Below are 15160 nucleotides of genomic sequence, written 5' to 3' on the forward strand. Positions count from 1 at the left end.
CTGTGGGGTGGAACACTCTATAAACATCTATTAAGTCCATTTGTTCAATAGCTTAGTTCAGTTCTAGAATTTTGTTGTTAATTTTTTGTCTTGATAATATGTCTCTTTGTGATAGTGGGGTATTAAGGTCCCCCACTACAATTGTATTAGTGCTTATTTGGTTTTTCACATCCACTAATATTTGTTTTTTATAGTTGGGGCATTCGTATTTGGTGCATATATATTTAGGATTGTCATCTCTTCCTCTTGGATTGTTCTCTTCTCAAGGATGTAGTGATCGTCTTTGTCTCTCTTAATTAGTTTTTGCTTGAAATCTACTTTGTTTTCAAATAAGATTGCTATGCCTGCTTTTTTCTGGGTTCCTGTTACATGGTCCTCATTGTCTTATGTGTGCACTTTTATGATGACTTCCTTTTGATGAAATTGTGGTGAAACACCTCTCTTAGGTCCAAACCATAAACTAAGGGGCTTTCAGCTATCTGATTGAGTTCACTGAGGATAATGCTCAGCATCTCACCTGAATGTGAAAAATAGAGGACCTGGGTCAAGAGAGAAAGACTCATGGACTTAGTGTACTTTGGAGCACCAGGCTCATCTTTAGGAAACAGTGCAGCTGTTTCTACCTGACTGGGCAGTACTATGGGGCAAGATATTCATTGGCCAACTCTTACAGTCTCTTTATCCCTCAGGGTTCAATACCACAAGCTCCTCATTAGATAACAAATATTTCTATCATTCTGATTCCAGGTGAGATATTCTGAAAAACTGTCAGGATCTCACAATTTCCTGACCCTTGAGGGAAGGTGTGTCTCATCCAAGCCTTGTCATGATTTCTTCTCACCTCAATTTCAGCTACCTTGTTCACATAACACCTGGAACTTTTTAGCTACCTCCCTATATTTCATAATAGGAACGAGCCTAATTCAGTTTCAGGTGTTAAAATAAACACGTATAAATTAATTATACAAGTAGCTAAGTATGGTACAATTAGAAACACTCTGAAATATTTCTTCACAAGTGAATCATGTCTTGAACCTTATTTTTGTTCTATATATTTAGCTCAGAATATTCAATTTTGACTGTGTTTATAAAAGGGATATTGTTTCCTAATTATATTTAATGAATATTTTTCAATTCTGTCACATATTTTAAATGTACATTTTTTAACATTAGAAAATGGTGAGCTTCCTTTATGGCAGGGTAATCCTTCATTGTGTATAAATACCACATTTTCTTCATTCATCTGTTCATGAGCATATAGGTCACTGCCAAGATATATTTGTTATAAATTGTGCTGTTATAAACATGAATATATATGTATCACTGTAGTATGATGTCTTTAACTCTTTTGCAAAGAAACCTGGAAGGGGAATAGCTGCATAAAAAGGAATTTCTATGTACTGCAAACTACGAAAAAAAGGGAAGGGAATTAAGAAACAAAGCAGCAAACAAGGGACAGGCAAGGGATTGAAAAAAGGAATGAAGATGTGTTATGTACATGTGCCGATTCCCCATAAGGCATGTAAACTTTATGTACTACAAACATGTATTAAGAAAAACAAAACAAATAAAAAGAAAGAACATGAGCTGAAACTAGCTCTGCATGTTAAATTAACATGATTATGAAATTATCCATGGCTGAGTTGTACGGAAATATCTGTATTTCATGAAATTTGATTAGATTCCAAGCTACATTTTATAGTTAATTAATATTTATTTCCAAAACTTCTCTGATTAAAAATGATATACTTTCATTTTATTAACAATTTAGAGTGTATTAAATCTTTCTGTATAAATTTTATTGACCTATACTTTTGAAATGTATTATTGAAAATCACCTTTTAAGAAGACATTGTTGGTCTTAAAATGAGAGAGAGAAAAGAAAGTATCAGAATGTTTTCCATTAACTTCTTTACCCAATTAATCTTACAACTCACAAAATGTAAGACATGTTTAACAGCTAAAACATATAAAAGCATACAAAAACCAATTTTTCCATGTAACATCCATAAAAAGAGTAGGCACAGGGCCAAGGATTTAGCTCAGTGGTTTCACCGCCTGCTGCACAAGCTCAAGGACCTGAGTTTGATCCCAAGAACCAAAAAAAAAAAAAAAAAAGAGTAGGCATAAATATCCAATAATATTTTTTGGGTACCAAAAAAAGACATGAAGAATATCGTGTTGATTGGACAGAGGTCAAAGTGCTCAGGTTTTTACCCTCATAAGCCAGAAAATACTTACTTATTCCAGGTCATGAAGAGGCAATATCTTTGGAGGACATTATTTGCAAAGGGCAGAGAAAAACTTCTTATTTGAGAATGATGGGAAAACATAAGTGTTGAGTTGTTTAGACCCATGACAGTGGCCTAGAACAGCTGAAAGTTTCAGAAAAGCCTCCAAGCAAGAAATAATGGGCTAAAAGATTGACTTGGTGTATGGATGTGTAAATAAGACAAGATTAGCATCAGAAAAGAAAAACTAAACTGTTTTGGCTCCTGAAAAAAAAAAAAGAATTTCAAAAATGAATTCAGCCCATCATGGAGGCATGTGACCATAATCAAGTTGTTTGTGAGCCTGAGCCAATCATGAGTTGGAGGACAGAGGATAACATACATTTAGTCTCCTCAAGACTTCCATCATGTCCGTGTTCCTCAGAGCATAGATAAAGGGGTTCAGCATCTGAGTGGCCACAGAATACATCACAGAACCCACTGCAGTCTTCCTCAGTGAATCTGCAAATTTAGAGCTGATGTACACCCCCAAATCTGTCCCATAGAACAATGAAACAACAGAGAGATGAGACCCACAGGTGGAAAAGGCTTTATACTTTCCTCTTGATGATATCCTCAAGACAGACAGTACAATGTGAATGTAAGAGATAGTCACTCCAGAGAAAGGAACACCAGCAAATAGGCCACGCACCAAATACACTAGCATGTTATTGATGAAGGTATCAGAACAAGCGAGCTTGATGACTGAGCAAGTTCACAGAAGAAGTGTGGGATCTCCAGGTCTGTGCAGATGGACAGCCAAAGTGCCATCATAATGTGGAACAGGGCATGCACAATGCTAATACACAGGGTGAACAAAACCAGCAGGACCCAGAATAGAGGATTCTTGATGACTGTGTACCTCAGAGGGTGACAAATGGCTACATAGCACTCATAAGCCATCACTGCAAGGAGACAACTTTCTAAACTGATAAAAACTAAGAGAAAACAGACCTGGGAGAGGCAGCCTGTGTAGGATATGCTCTGATCCTGTGCTCGGATGTTCACCAGCATCTTTGGGATGGTGCATGTGATTAAACAGATGTCACTAAAGGACAGGACAGAGAGGAAGAAGTACATGGGGGTGTGGAGGTGGGAGTCAGAGCTGACGGCCAGGATGATGAGCAGATTCCCAAGCACAATGACCAGGTACATGGCCAGGAATAGGTAGAAGGTGAGGAGCAGCAGTTCTGGATAATCTGTCAGTCCCAGGAGAAAAAATTCTGAAACAACTGTTTGATTTACACCTTGTATTTTTCCTGACAAATCTGATGGAAAAGAAAGGTGAAAACAAAATAAAACAAACTTTCTATACAAGCAAAAGTGACAATGTCTGAAAACATGGTAGATACAAAACAATTTTGTACCTGCTCTGGACTTGTTTTGGAGCAAGTGTGAGGACAAGAACCAGCACTCTGTTTTTGCAAAAACTCCAAGGGAAATTTATACTTTTAAAGTTTTAAAAGCAAATTTAAACACAAATAAAAATTTTCTCATTCATATCAAGCTACATGAATATTCAAATCTTTGCTTATATTCTATTCCTCTTGACTCACACATCTTGTAACTTCTAATCTCTTTCTTGAGTACTAATAATTTTTCACATTTTCTATCATTTGCTGAGACTGTAGGACACAATATAACATTGATGTTTCTTAGAATTATTTCATGCTCAAACAAAAATGTAAGGCTCAACTTATCACATACCTCTTTTGAGCCATTGTCTCCATATTTAGATGTCTTAGAATCACTTGGAGGCCTTGTCAAAATACAGATGAAGCAATTCATACTATCTGCTCTGTGTACCTGTGAGAACAAGTCTTGAACACAAAGTATGCAGTTAATGGTTAAGAAAGACTTATTCAGTTATCTGATGGTTTTACTGATGAGTTGATTTTCTGAAAAACTCTTTGTTAATGTCTCTCAATCAGGCAACATTAGCCCTGAATTAGACCCTGAATGTCATGATTTTCCCTTTCTGTATTATTTTAATACTTTCTTCTTGTGTATAACCCCAAATGTTCCATTAACATTTATGTCTTCTTCCACTCATTAAGCTAATTGGAATCAGTGGAGGATATACATCAGGTGGCTGTGAACAAGGACTAGAAAATGTTGCCTATGTATCTGAAGCTTGTAAGACGTCATTGGAAATGAATGAAACCAATCTGCATTAGTATTTAACTGCAAGAGCAGCTGAGTAACAATGTGGATGACTTATTCTGTCTAATCCTCTGGGAAGTTCTTCCTTTAATTACATAAGACCAGGTCATTAATAGAATTAATAAACACAAAACAGATAGCTAAATTAAAGAATGAGGAAATTCAGGGGCCCTTATTAAAACTGATGGCAATAAAACTATTTTTTGTTGTTCAAATGATAGAGATTTACAAGATAATACAGACTTAGATAAATCAGGCTTTTTAACAGTTGTGTCCCTCAAGAGCAACGATCTTCATCTCCTGAGGAAGAGAGGGGCCAGCTATGATCATTTGTGACATATTAGACTCACACATTTAATTAGCAAAATTTGTGATTAGGAAAAATATTCAACAAGAAGAGAAGCCTAAACATCCTCATTTGCTTAATGGAAATTGCCTGGTGGATGTGTCGCTTAGCTGTAATGTGACAACCCCTTTATGATTTATATTTCTCTAAGCACCTCATCACATTTCTTAAATATAGATATTTTGTTCATTCAAATAGATCTCAATAAATTTGGAAAGAAAAACTTCATGGGAACATTTTAATGAGGAGAAAGGAACAGAAAAAACAGACAAGTGTGGGCAGGTGGGACTCACATATTGAGCTTTGCAGTGTGTGTGTGTGTGTGTGTGTGTGTGTGTGTGTGTGTGTGATGATGTGTATGTGTGCGCATGCACATGAGCAATAGCACATGACATTTTTCACCTCTGGGAAGGAAGTTATGAGGTGAGGCAGTTGAGTCAAACAAAAGAAAGAACATCACTAGTTTGATGAATGCAAATTACTCAGAAAGGTTCTTGTGCTGAAACTACTACTAAGAGACTTGATTATGTAGAAAAGGAAGGGAAATAAGATCAAAGATAAATAATTTGGAGCGTGAGCTCAAAATTGAGCCCTAATCCAGTATGTTGGGGGTCCTTACATTAACAGGAAATTAGGATATGGAAATCAAGAGAGGAAAGGCTGCAGAAGACACAGAAAGAAGACAGCCAGCTAGGAGCTAAGGACAGTACTTAGGAAGATGCTTTCAAGCCATACTCTGATCTTTCAAATTCTAGACTCCAGAATTGCAGGAAACAAATGTCTTATTATTAAGCCACCAAGTCTGTAGTACTTTGTTAGAAAGGTTCTAGAAAACGTATAAAATGAATAAAAATCCCTGTGTTCACCCAAAATATTCAAATAAATTTCAGAATATTTTGTGAGAGGCAACATGTTTGAGAACAGGCAGATTTCTCTTCAGGAGGAAAATGTTCACCATGGCTGTGAAGAGAAGCAGATGTCTGGCAGAATGACAGAAATTGTTGAAAGTGTAAAAAACGTGTCAAGAAGGTGATGGTCATCCGAGAGGCTTTTGGGGGACCAGTTTCTCATTGCCTTATTCATGTATTCTCTACACAAACTACCCTGAATTAAATTGTGATAAAATGCCTGCCAGCAGATCCAGATCTTTAACTAAAGGACTTTGCTTACCTGTTGCCTTCAATGAGAATGATGCACAGAAAATCATCTTCCCATTTTTTTCTTTTTCTCATATTAATTACATTATCTTCTTTCTTTTCCCCTGTCGCTCCCATTTACCCTTCCCATTGGCACATTTTCTTCCTATTTCACATTATCTATTATACCTTTTAATCCTTATTTACACTTTCAGTTTCTAACACTAGAGAAGCTATTCGGTATTTTCACATGTGCGTCCTATTTATTTCATTTAAGAGTATCACCTCAATGTGCATCCATTTAGCTATACATGTTTCTAGATTCTCATTTTTATGGCTGAGTAATACTCCATTTTATTAAAAAAATACCCTACATTTTCTATTTACAGACTCCAGTTGTTGGGCAATTAGATTGTTTCCAAGTTTTAGCTATTAGGAATTGTGCTGCTATGAATATGGGTACACATATATCTCTGTGGTATGATTCTTTTAATTCTTTGGGGAAGACACCCAGCATGGAAATAGCTGGGTGAAATGGGACTTCCAGTCCTAGCTTTTTGAGGTATCTCCATACTGATTTTCACAGTGGATGCACCAGTCTACACTCCCACCAGCAGTGGAGCAGGGTTCCTCTTTCCACACAGCCCAGCCAGCATTAGTTGTTTGTTGATTTCATGATGTCATCCATTCTTTCTGGGGTCAGGTGGAATCTCAGTGTTGTTTTCATTTGCTTCTCTCGAATGACCAGTGATGTAGAACATGTTTTCATATGTTTATTTGCTATTTCTACTTCATTGTCTGCAAAATGTCTATTAATTTCAGATGCCCATTTTTGGATTGGGCTTTAAATTTGGGAGGTCTGATTTTTTAAAGTTGTTTATAGATTCAAGATAGTAGACCTTTGTCTAAGGGACAGCTGGTGAATTTTTTTTCCCACATTGTGTGTTGTCTCTTCACACTGCTGGTGGTTTCTCTTGCTGTGCAGAAGGCTTTTAATAAGAAGAGATCCCACTTGTTGATTGTTTGTGCTAGTTCACAGGCAACTGAGGTTTTTTTCATAAAATCTTTTCCTACACCAAAGTCTTCAAGGGTTCTACCTAACCTCTGTTCCAACTGGTTCAGAATTTCTATTTTAATATTTAGATCTTTAATCCATTTTGATTTTAGTTTAGTGCATGGTGAGCGATACAGATCTAGTTTTAATCTTTGGCAAGTTGAAGCCCAATTTTGCCAGCAACATTTATTAAAGAGGCTATGTTTCCTCCAGAGAGGGTGTTTGGCTCCATTATCAAAGATGAGATGGCTGAGTGTGTCTGGAGTTGTTTCTGCATCTTCTAATCTGTTCCACTGGTCCTCAAGTCTCTTTGCCAGTACCATGCTGTTTTTAGCACAGTAGCTTTGTAGTAGAGTTGCAGGTTGGGGATTGTGATACCCCCTGCCATGTCTCTGTTACCTAGAAATGCTTTTGCTCTTCTGGGTCTCTTCTTGTTCCAAATAAATTTTTGCATTGTTTTCTTAAGGTCCATGAAGTATGCTGCAGGGATCTCAATTGGAATTGCATTAAATCTATATTGCAGTTTTGGAAGTATGGCCATTTTCACTATATTAATCCTTCCTACCCAGGAGCAGGGGATGTCTGTCCATTTTCTGATATCATCTTCAATCTCTCTTTTCAGAGTGCCATAGTTTTCAGAGAAGAGGTCTTTGATTTCTTTCATTAGGATGATTCCTTGGTATTTCAGTTTTTTGGATGCTATTGTGAAAGGAATTGTTTGCCCTATTTCTCTCTCAGTGAGTCTGTCATTGGTGTAGAGGAAAGCTATTGATTTTTGTGTGTTGACCTTGTAACCAGCTACTTGACTGAATTTGGTTATTAAGTCTAGAAGACTTTTGGTGGAGTTCTTGGCGTCTTCTACATAGAGTATCACGTCATCTGCAAATAATGACAATTTGACTTCTTCATTTCCTATCTTTATTCCTTTTATTTCTTTCTCTTGTCTAATTGCCATGGCTAATGTTTCCAGAACTATATTGATCAAGAGTGGTGATAGTGGACATCCTTGTCTTGTTCCTGATTTTAGTGTGAAGGATTTCAGTTTGTGACCATTTAATATGATATTGGGTGTTGATTTTTCATAGATGGCTTCTATCAGTTTGAGGTAGAGACCATCTATTCCAATTTTTTGTAGGGTTTTTATCATAAATGCACGTTGGATTTTGTCAAATGCTTTTTCTGAGTCTATGGAGATAATCATATGGTTTTTGTCCTTGGCTCTATTGATATAGTGTATTACATTGATTGATTTTCATATATTGAACCATCCCTGCATCCCTGGGATGAGTCTCACTTGATCAGGGTGTATGATCTTCTTGATGGTCTTCTGCATTCTGTTTGCCAGTATCTTATTAAGGATTTTTGCATCTATGTTCATTAGTGAGATCGACCTATAGTTCTCTTTTTCAGTTGGGTCTTTCTCTGCTTTGGGGATCAAGGTGATGCTTGCTTCCAGGAATGAATTTGGGAGTACTGCTTCCCTTTCAATTTCACTGAAGAGTTTAAACAGTAGTAGCAGCAGTTCCTCTCTAAATGTCTTGTAGAATTCAGCAGTGAAGCCATCAGGGCCTGGGCTTTTCTTAGTTGATAAGTTTTTAATTACATTTTCAATTTTATTGGTTGATATTGGGTTGTTCAGAATTTTTAGGTCTTTATTCAACTTTGGTAATTCATATGTATCTAGGAATCTGTCCATTTCTTCTGTGTTTTCCCTCTTACTGGCATATAGGTTCTGGAAGTGGGTATTGATGATCCTCTGGATTTCTGCTGGGTCTGTTGTCATTTCACCCTTTTCATTCCTAATTGCATGGATTTGGGAATTTTCTTTCCTTTTTCTGATAAGTTTGGCTAAAGTTTTGTCAATTTTGTTGATTCTTTCAAAGAACCAATTCTTGGCTTCATTGATTTGTGTATCGTTCTCTTAGGCTCCATTGCATTGATTTCTCCTCTGATCTTTATAATTTCCTCCCTTGTATGAGCTTTGGGATTGTCCTGCTCTTCTTTTTCTAGAAGCTTGAGGTACAGCATCAGGTTGCCTTATTGGGCTCATTCTGTTTTCCTAATATGCATATTCACTGCGATGAATTTCCCTCTTAAGCCTGCTTTCATTGTGTCCCATAGATTCTGATATGTTGTACTGTCATTGTCATTTAATTGAAGGAATTGTCTGATTTCTTCCTTAATTTTCTCTGTGACCCTTGGGTCATTCAGAAGTGTGTTGTCCAATTTCCACGTGCTTGTGAAATTTTTTGAGTTTCTTTTGCTATGGATCTCCAATTTTATCGCACTGTGGTCTGATAATACAGGGGGATAACTTCAATTCCTTTGCACTTACTTAAACATGTTCTATGTGTGAGTTTGTGGTCTATTTTTGAGAATGACCCATGTGCAGCTAATAAGAATGTATATTCTGATTTTGTGGGGTGGAAGACTCTGTAAACATCTGTTAAGTTCATTTGTTCAAGAGTTCAATTGAGTTCTAGTATTTCATTACTTATTTTTAGTCTAATTGCTCTATCTATTTGTGACAGTGTGGTGTTGAGTTCCCCCACTACAATTGTATTAGTGCATATATGACTTTTCATGTCTGTCAGTATTTGTTTCATATAGTTGTGTTCACTAGTGTTTGGTGCATAGATATTTATGATTGTCATCCCTTCCTCTTGGATTCTTCCCTTCACAAGGATGTAGTGTCCTTCTTTGTCTCTCTTAATCAGTGTTGGTTTGAAATCTACTTGATCTGCAAAGAGGATAGCTACTCCTGCTTTTTTTTTTTTTTTTGGTTCCTGTCACATGGAGTATTGTGTTCCACCCTTTAATTTTCAGTCTATGATTTTCCTTTTGAATTAAGTGTCTTTCTTGTATGCAGCATACTGTTGGATTTTTCTTCTTGACCCATTCTTCCAGTCTATTTCTTTTGATTGGTTTATTGAGACCATTAACATTGATGGTTATAACTGAAACGTATTGACTTGTCATTGCCATGACTTTTTCTTTTTGTTGGGCTCTCTCCCTTTACTTTTAATTTCTTGTCATGCCAGATGGGTTCATTCTGCTTTGCTTCCTGCGGTTGTGATCCTCAATGTCTGTTCCTAGGATATTGTGTAAAATTCTTTGGAGTGCTGTTTTTGTATTCACGAAGTTCCTAAGGTGCTCTTTGTCATGAAAGTATCTTATTTCTCCACCAATTTTGAAAGATAGTTTTGTAGGGTACATCAATCTGGGTTGGAGGCTGTTTTCTTTTAGGGCTTGGAATATGTCACTCCAAGCTCTTCTTGCCTTGATGGTTTGTGTTGAGAAGTCTGCTGTGATTCTTATGGGTTTTCCTTTGTATGTGATTTGTTTCTTTTCTCTGACTGTTTGGAGAAGTTTGTTCTTCTGTTGTGTTTCTGGAATCTTAACAATTATATGCCTATGTGTAGATTTTTTTTGATCAAGGCTATTTGGAGTCCTATGTGCCTCACTTCTCTGTATGTCAAGCTCTTTTCCCTGCTTGGGAAGTTTTCTGCCATTATTTCTTTGAAGAGAATTTTTGTCATCTCCACGCTCTCCTGTTTCTTCATTGAACCCAATCAGTCTTATGTTATTCTTCTTTGCATCATCTAGCAGCTGCTGGTTTGATTTCTCGTGTTCCCTTATAATTTTGAAGCAATTTTTCTTTTCCTGTTCACTAATTGCAATCTTATCTTCTCTATCTGAAATTCTGTCCTCACATTGGCTCATTCTGCTGTGTAGACTTTCAATGGAGTTTTTCATGTCCTGGAAATCTATTTGCATTTGTTTTATGGATTCCATTTGTTTCTTATGTTGGGATTCCATCATATTCTTCAGCTCTTCTCTAGACTTATTAATCATGTCTTGCACTAGGGGCACAATTTCTCCTGTTATCTGAGAAATTATTTCTGATTTCATTTTTTCCAGATCCCCTTTTGTTGGCAGTTCAGTGGGTCCAGGTGGTTGAGTATCAGAGTGTTCCATCTCATTTCCCTTTGAGGTTGCTGTAGGTGATCTGGAAGTCTTTTTTTGAGACTTATTTACCTGTTTTCTCATTTCGACTGGGGCGGGGGGCTGTTAGTGCCTGCACGGTTTACCTCCTCTGAGCTGGGAGAGGTGGGACAGGGGCCGGGAGCAGTGGTAGGGATTGTGAACCAAAAACCCTTTCCTGTGGGCTGGGAGTAGCAGGAGGGATGGTGGTTGGGAAGCCCCTTCCTCTGGACCAGGAGCAGCGGGACAGAAGATGGCCCAAAAGCCCTTTCCTCTCCTTTGGGAGCAGTGAGAGGGATGGTGACTGGGAAGCCCCTTCCTCTGGACCAGGAGCAGTGGAACAGCTGCTCAGAAGTCCCTACCTCTGGGCCAGGAGCAGAGGGACTCGGTACCTTGGTCTGGTGGTCTGGTGTCCTCTGTGTCTTTGTAGTGTGGAACCAGGTGGCTGCCTGTCTGCAGCAGGGTTATTCAGCGTGTTCCACACAACTGGGGACCTCAGTAAGATGTGGTCAGACATGCCTGTCTGCTAGTTAGAGTTCTACATGCCTCACCTATCTTCATGTCAAGTACTTTTTCCCTGTTTGAGAAGTTTTCAGCAATTCTGTGAAAAATTTATTTATGTCTTCTGTGCTATCTTGTACTCCTTCATTTATTCTCATAAATCTTGTTATTCTTTTTTCCATCTTCTAGTAGCTGTTGGATTGACTTCTCATGGTCCCTGGCTATTTTTAAGAAATCTTTCTTTTCATTTTTGCAAACCAGCATTTTGTCTTCTCTCTCTGAAAAACTGTCCTCACATTCATTTATTCTGCTCTGAAAACTTTCAATCAAATTTTTAATTTCTTGGATATCAGCTTTGATGCACTTTATGTTTTCCAATTCTGTCCTATGTTGTGCATTCAATGATTCCATCATTTTCATCAGCTCCTCTATGTTTTTTAACTCTATCTATTCTAGAATTGTTAATCATTTCTTTCATTTTCATCACCATCTCTCTTAGGGTTACCTCTTTGGACATTTTCTTCCTATTTTGCATTAACAATTATTCATTCAAATTATAGGTACATTTTAGGTATACAATATAATGACATTCATCATTGGAATTTTGCACCTTTACATAATCTCTCTTTGTTCTTATTTTTCACCCTTGCCCAGCCCTCCCTTCAACCCCTCCATTCCTCCCTATTTAAAAAGATTTTGTTCCTATTTTTCCATTTTTTCATATTAATCCCATTCTCTTCTGTCTTTTCCCGTAGCCCTCCCACTTCTTTCCCCTTTGCACCTTTTCTTCTTATTTCACATTACATATTAGACATTTTAGTCCTTATTTACACTTTTAGTTTCTCACAACAGAGAAACTATTTGGTATTTATACATCTGTGTCCTATTTATTTAACATTTGAGTATCGCCTCAATATGCATCCACTTAGCCATAAATGTCTCTAATTTCTCATTTTTATGGCTGAGCAGTACTCCATTTTATAAAAATTTTAAAAAACCAGAATTTCTTTATCCAGTCTCCAGTTGATGGGCATTTGGGGTGTTTCCAAGTTTCAGCTATTACAAACTGTGCTGCTATGAATATGGGCACACATATATCACAGTGGTATGATTCTTGTAATTCTTTGGGGGAAGATCCCAAGCAGTGGAATAGTGGTGTCAAATGGGACTTCCACTCCTAGTTCCTTTAGGCATCTCCATACTGATTTCCACAGTGATTGCACCAGTCTACACTCCCACCAGCAGTGGAGCAGTGTTCCTCTTTCCCCCAGCCCCACCAGCATTTGTTATTGGTTGATTTCATGATAGCAGCCATTCTTTCTGGAGTGAGGTGGAATCTCAGCGTTGTTTTCATTTGCATTTCTCAAATGACCAGTGATGCTGAACATTTTTTCATGTATTTATTTGCTATTTCTACTTCTTTGACTGAGAAATGTCTGTTCATTTCAGATGCCCATTTTTGGATTGGGTCTTTAAATTTGGGATATCTGATCTTTTTAAGTTCTTTATACATTTGAGATAGCAGATCTTTGTCTGAGGAAGAACAGGAGAAGATTTTTTCCCACATTGTGGGTTGTCTCTTCACACTGTTGGTGTTTTCTCTTGCTGTGCAGAAGCCTTTTAATAAGAAGAGATCCCACTTGTTGATTGTTTGTGCTAGTTCACGGGCAACTGAGGTTTTGTTCATAAAATCTTTTCCTACACCAATGTCTTCAAGAGTTCTACCTAACCTCTGTTTTAACTGGTTCAGAGTTTCTATTTTAATATTTAGATCTTTAATCCATTTTGATTTTATTTTAGTGCATGGCTAGAGATATAGGTCTAGTTTTAATCTTTCACAAGTTGAAGCCCAATTTATCCAGCACCACTTATTAAAGAGGCTGTCTTTCTTCCAGTGAGGGTTTTTGGCTCCTTTATCGAAAATGAGATGGCTGAGTGTGTCTGGAGTTGTTTCTGCATCTTCTAATCTGTTCCACTGGTCCACGGATCTGTTTCTTTGCCAGTACCATGCTGTTTTTATCACAATTGCTTTGCAGTACAGTTGCAGGGTGAGGATTGTGATACCCCCTGTCATGTCTCTGTTACCTAGAATTGCTTTTGCTATTCTGGGTCTCTTCTTGTTCCAAATAAATTTTTGCATTGTTTTCTCAGGGTCCATGAAATATGCTGCAGGGTTCTCAATTGGAATTGCATTAAATCTAAATAGCAGTTTTGGAAGTATGGCCATTTTCACTATATTAATCCTTCCTACCCACGAGCAGGCGATGTCTGTCTATTTTCTGATATCATCTTCAATCTCTCCTTTCAGAGTGCCATACTTTTCAAAGAAGAGGTCTTTTGTTTGTTTCATTAGGTTGATTCCTGTGTATTTCAGTTTTTTGGATGCTATTGTGAAAGGAATTATTTGCCCTATTTCTCTCTCAGTGAGTCTGTCATTGGTGTAGAGGAAAGCTATTGATTTTTGTGTTTTGACCTTGTAACCAGCTACATGACTGAATTTGGTTATTCAGTCTAGAAGACTTTTGGAGCTGGGAAGGGAGATAAGCCCTTCAAAGTTAGGCCCACACTGGCCTGCCTCTACCTAGGCACTGTCTTCTAATAGCAAGTCAGCTATAACATCCTCATGACCCAATCACCATCCAAAATCTCCAGCTTTGAGAGCATGAGAAATTTTGGTTTTTCTGATTAAATAATAACAGGGCTCAACACTGGAAGGAAGTGCACAGTAAATAGCCAACCATCATGGTGCAGGGGAAAGAAGATTTATATCTGAACTATGACAGTGGCAGCGAAGACAGAAATGTATGGGCCTGAGAGAGATTTTGAAGCATTGAGTGCTGTGACATGCCATGTCTATAGAGTATCATGTCATCTGCAAATAATTCAAGTTGAACAAAGAAGACATAAAAATTCTGAACAACCCAATATCAGCCAATGAAATTGAACTGAAAACGTAATTCAAACTTATGAACTAAGAAAAGCCTGGGCACTGATGGCTTCACTGCTGAATTTTACAAGACATTTAGAGAGAAACTGTTGCCATTACTGTGGATTAAAGAGCTAAATATCAAGACAAACAGTAAATTAAGACTTCATCTTACTAAAATGTTTCTGCACTGCAAGAGAAAGTACAAACAGAGCAAACCTGCATGCAAAAGACAGTAGAATAAAACTAGACACATACATATTGTAGGGTGGATTTTCATTTCATTGTTGGGCTTGAGGGAGCTCACCTGCACTACCGTGCAGCCCTCGGGAGCCCAGCTGGCAGCCCTGACTCTGTGCGTGGACAGACAGGGAGCCTGAGGGGGCTCCCTACAGCTCCCAAGTGGTCTCCAGACCCCCTCCACCTCCACCTCCACCTCAGCCATGGATACAGCACAGCTGGCCAGGAGCAGGGCCCCAGACTCACACCTCCTGCTTCCTTACCCTAGGAACTTTCTTCCCACCAGGGCCACCTCCCCACCTCCTGTGTGGGCTCTCCCACTCCCAGGCCACCGAGTGCGCACTATTACAGCTCCATGGAGCACCTGGGGGCCAGGGCTCACCTCAAGAAGAACACAGAGGCCTTGCAGGACAGGCCTGGCCCTGTTCCAGGAGCATCCCTGCGGGGACCCGAGGAAAAAGACCCAGGAGCCCACCACACCACCCCCCCCTTCAGAATTCACTCCCAGTTGCGGGTCTCTTATGCTTCCCCCACCCGCAC

General features: G+C 38.3%; 1 pseudogene; it reads right to left on the minus strand.

The window, feature by feature from the left end:
- Positions 1-2583: 2583 nt before the first annotated feature.
- LOC147820500 (olfactory receptor 7G1-like) lies at positions 2584-14825 on the minus strand (annotated as a pseudogene).
- Between the last annotated feature and the right edge of the window lie 335 nt (positions 14826-15160).

The sequence above is a fragment of the Heterocephalus glaber genome, unplaced genomic scaffold, assembly GCF_053883595.1.
Source record: "Heterocephalus glaber isolate CG9 unplaced genomic scaffold, H.glaber_assembly_v1.0 deba00001868, whole genome shotgun sequence".
Taxonomy (NCBI): Eukaryota; Metazoa; Chordata; class Mammalia; order Rodentia; family Bathyergidae; genus Heterocephalus; species Heterocephalus glaber.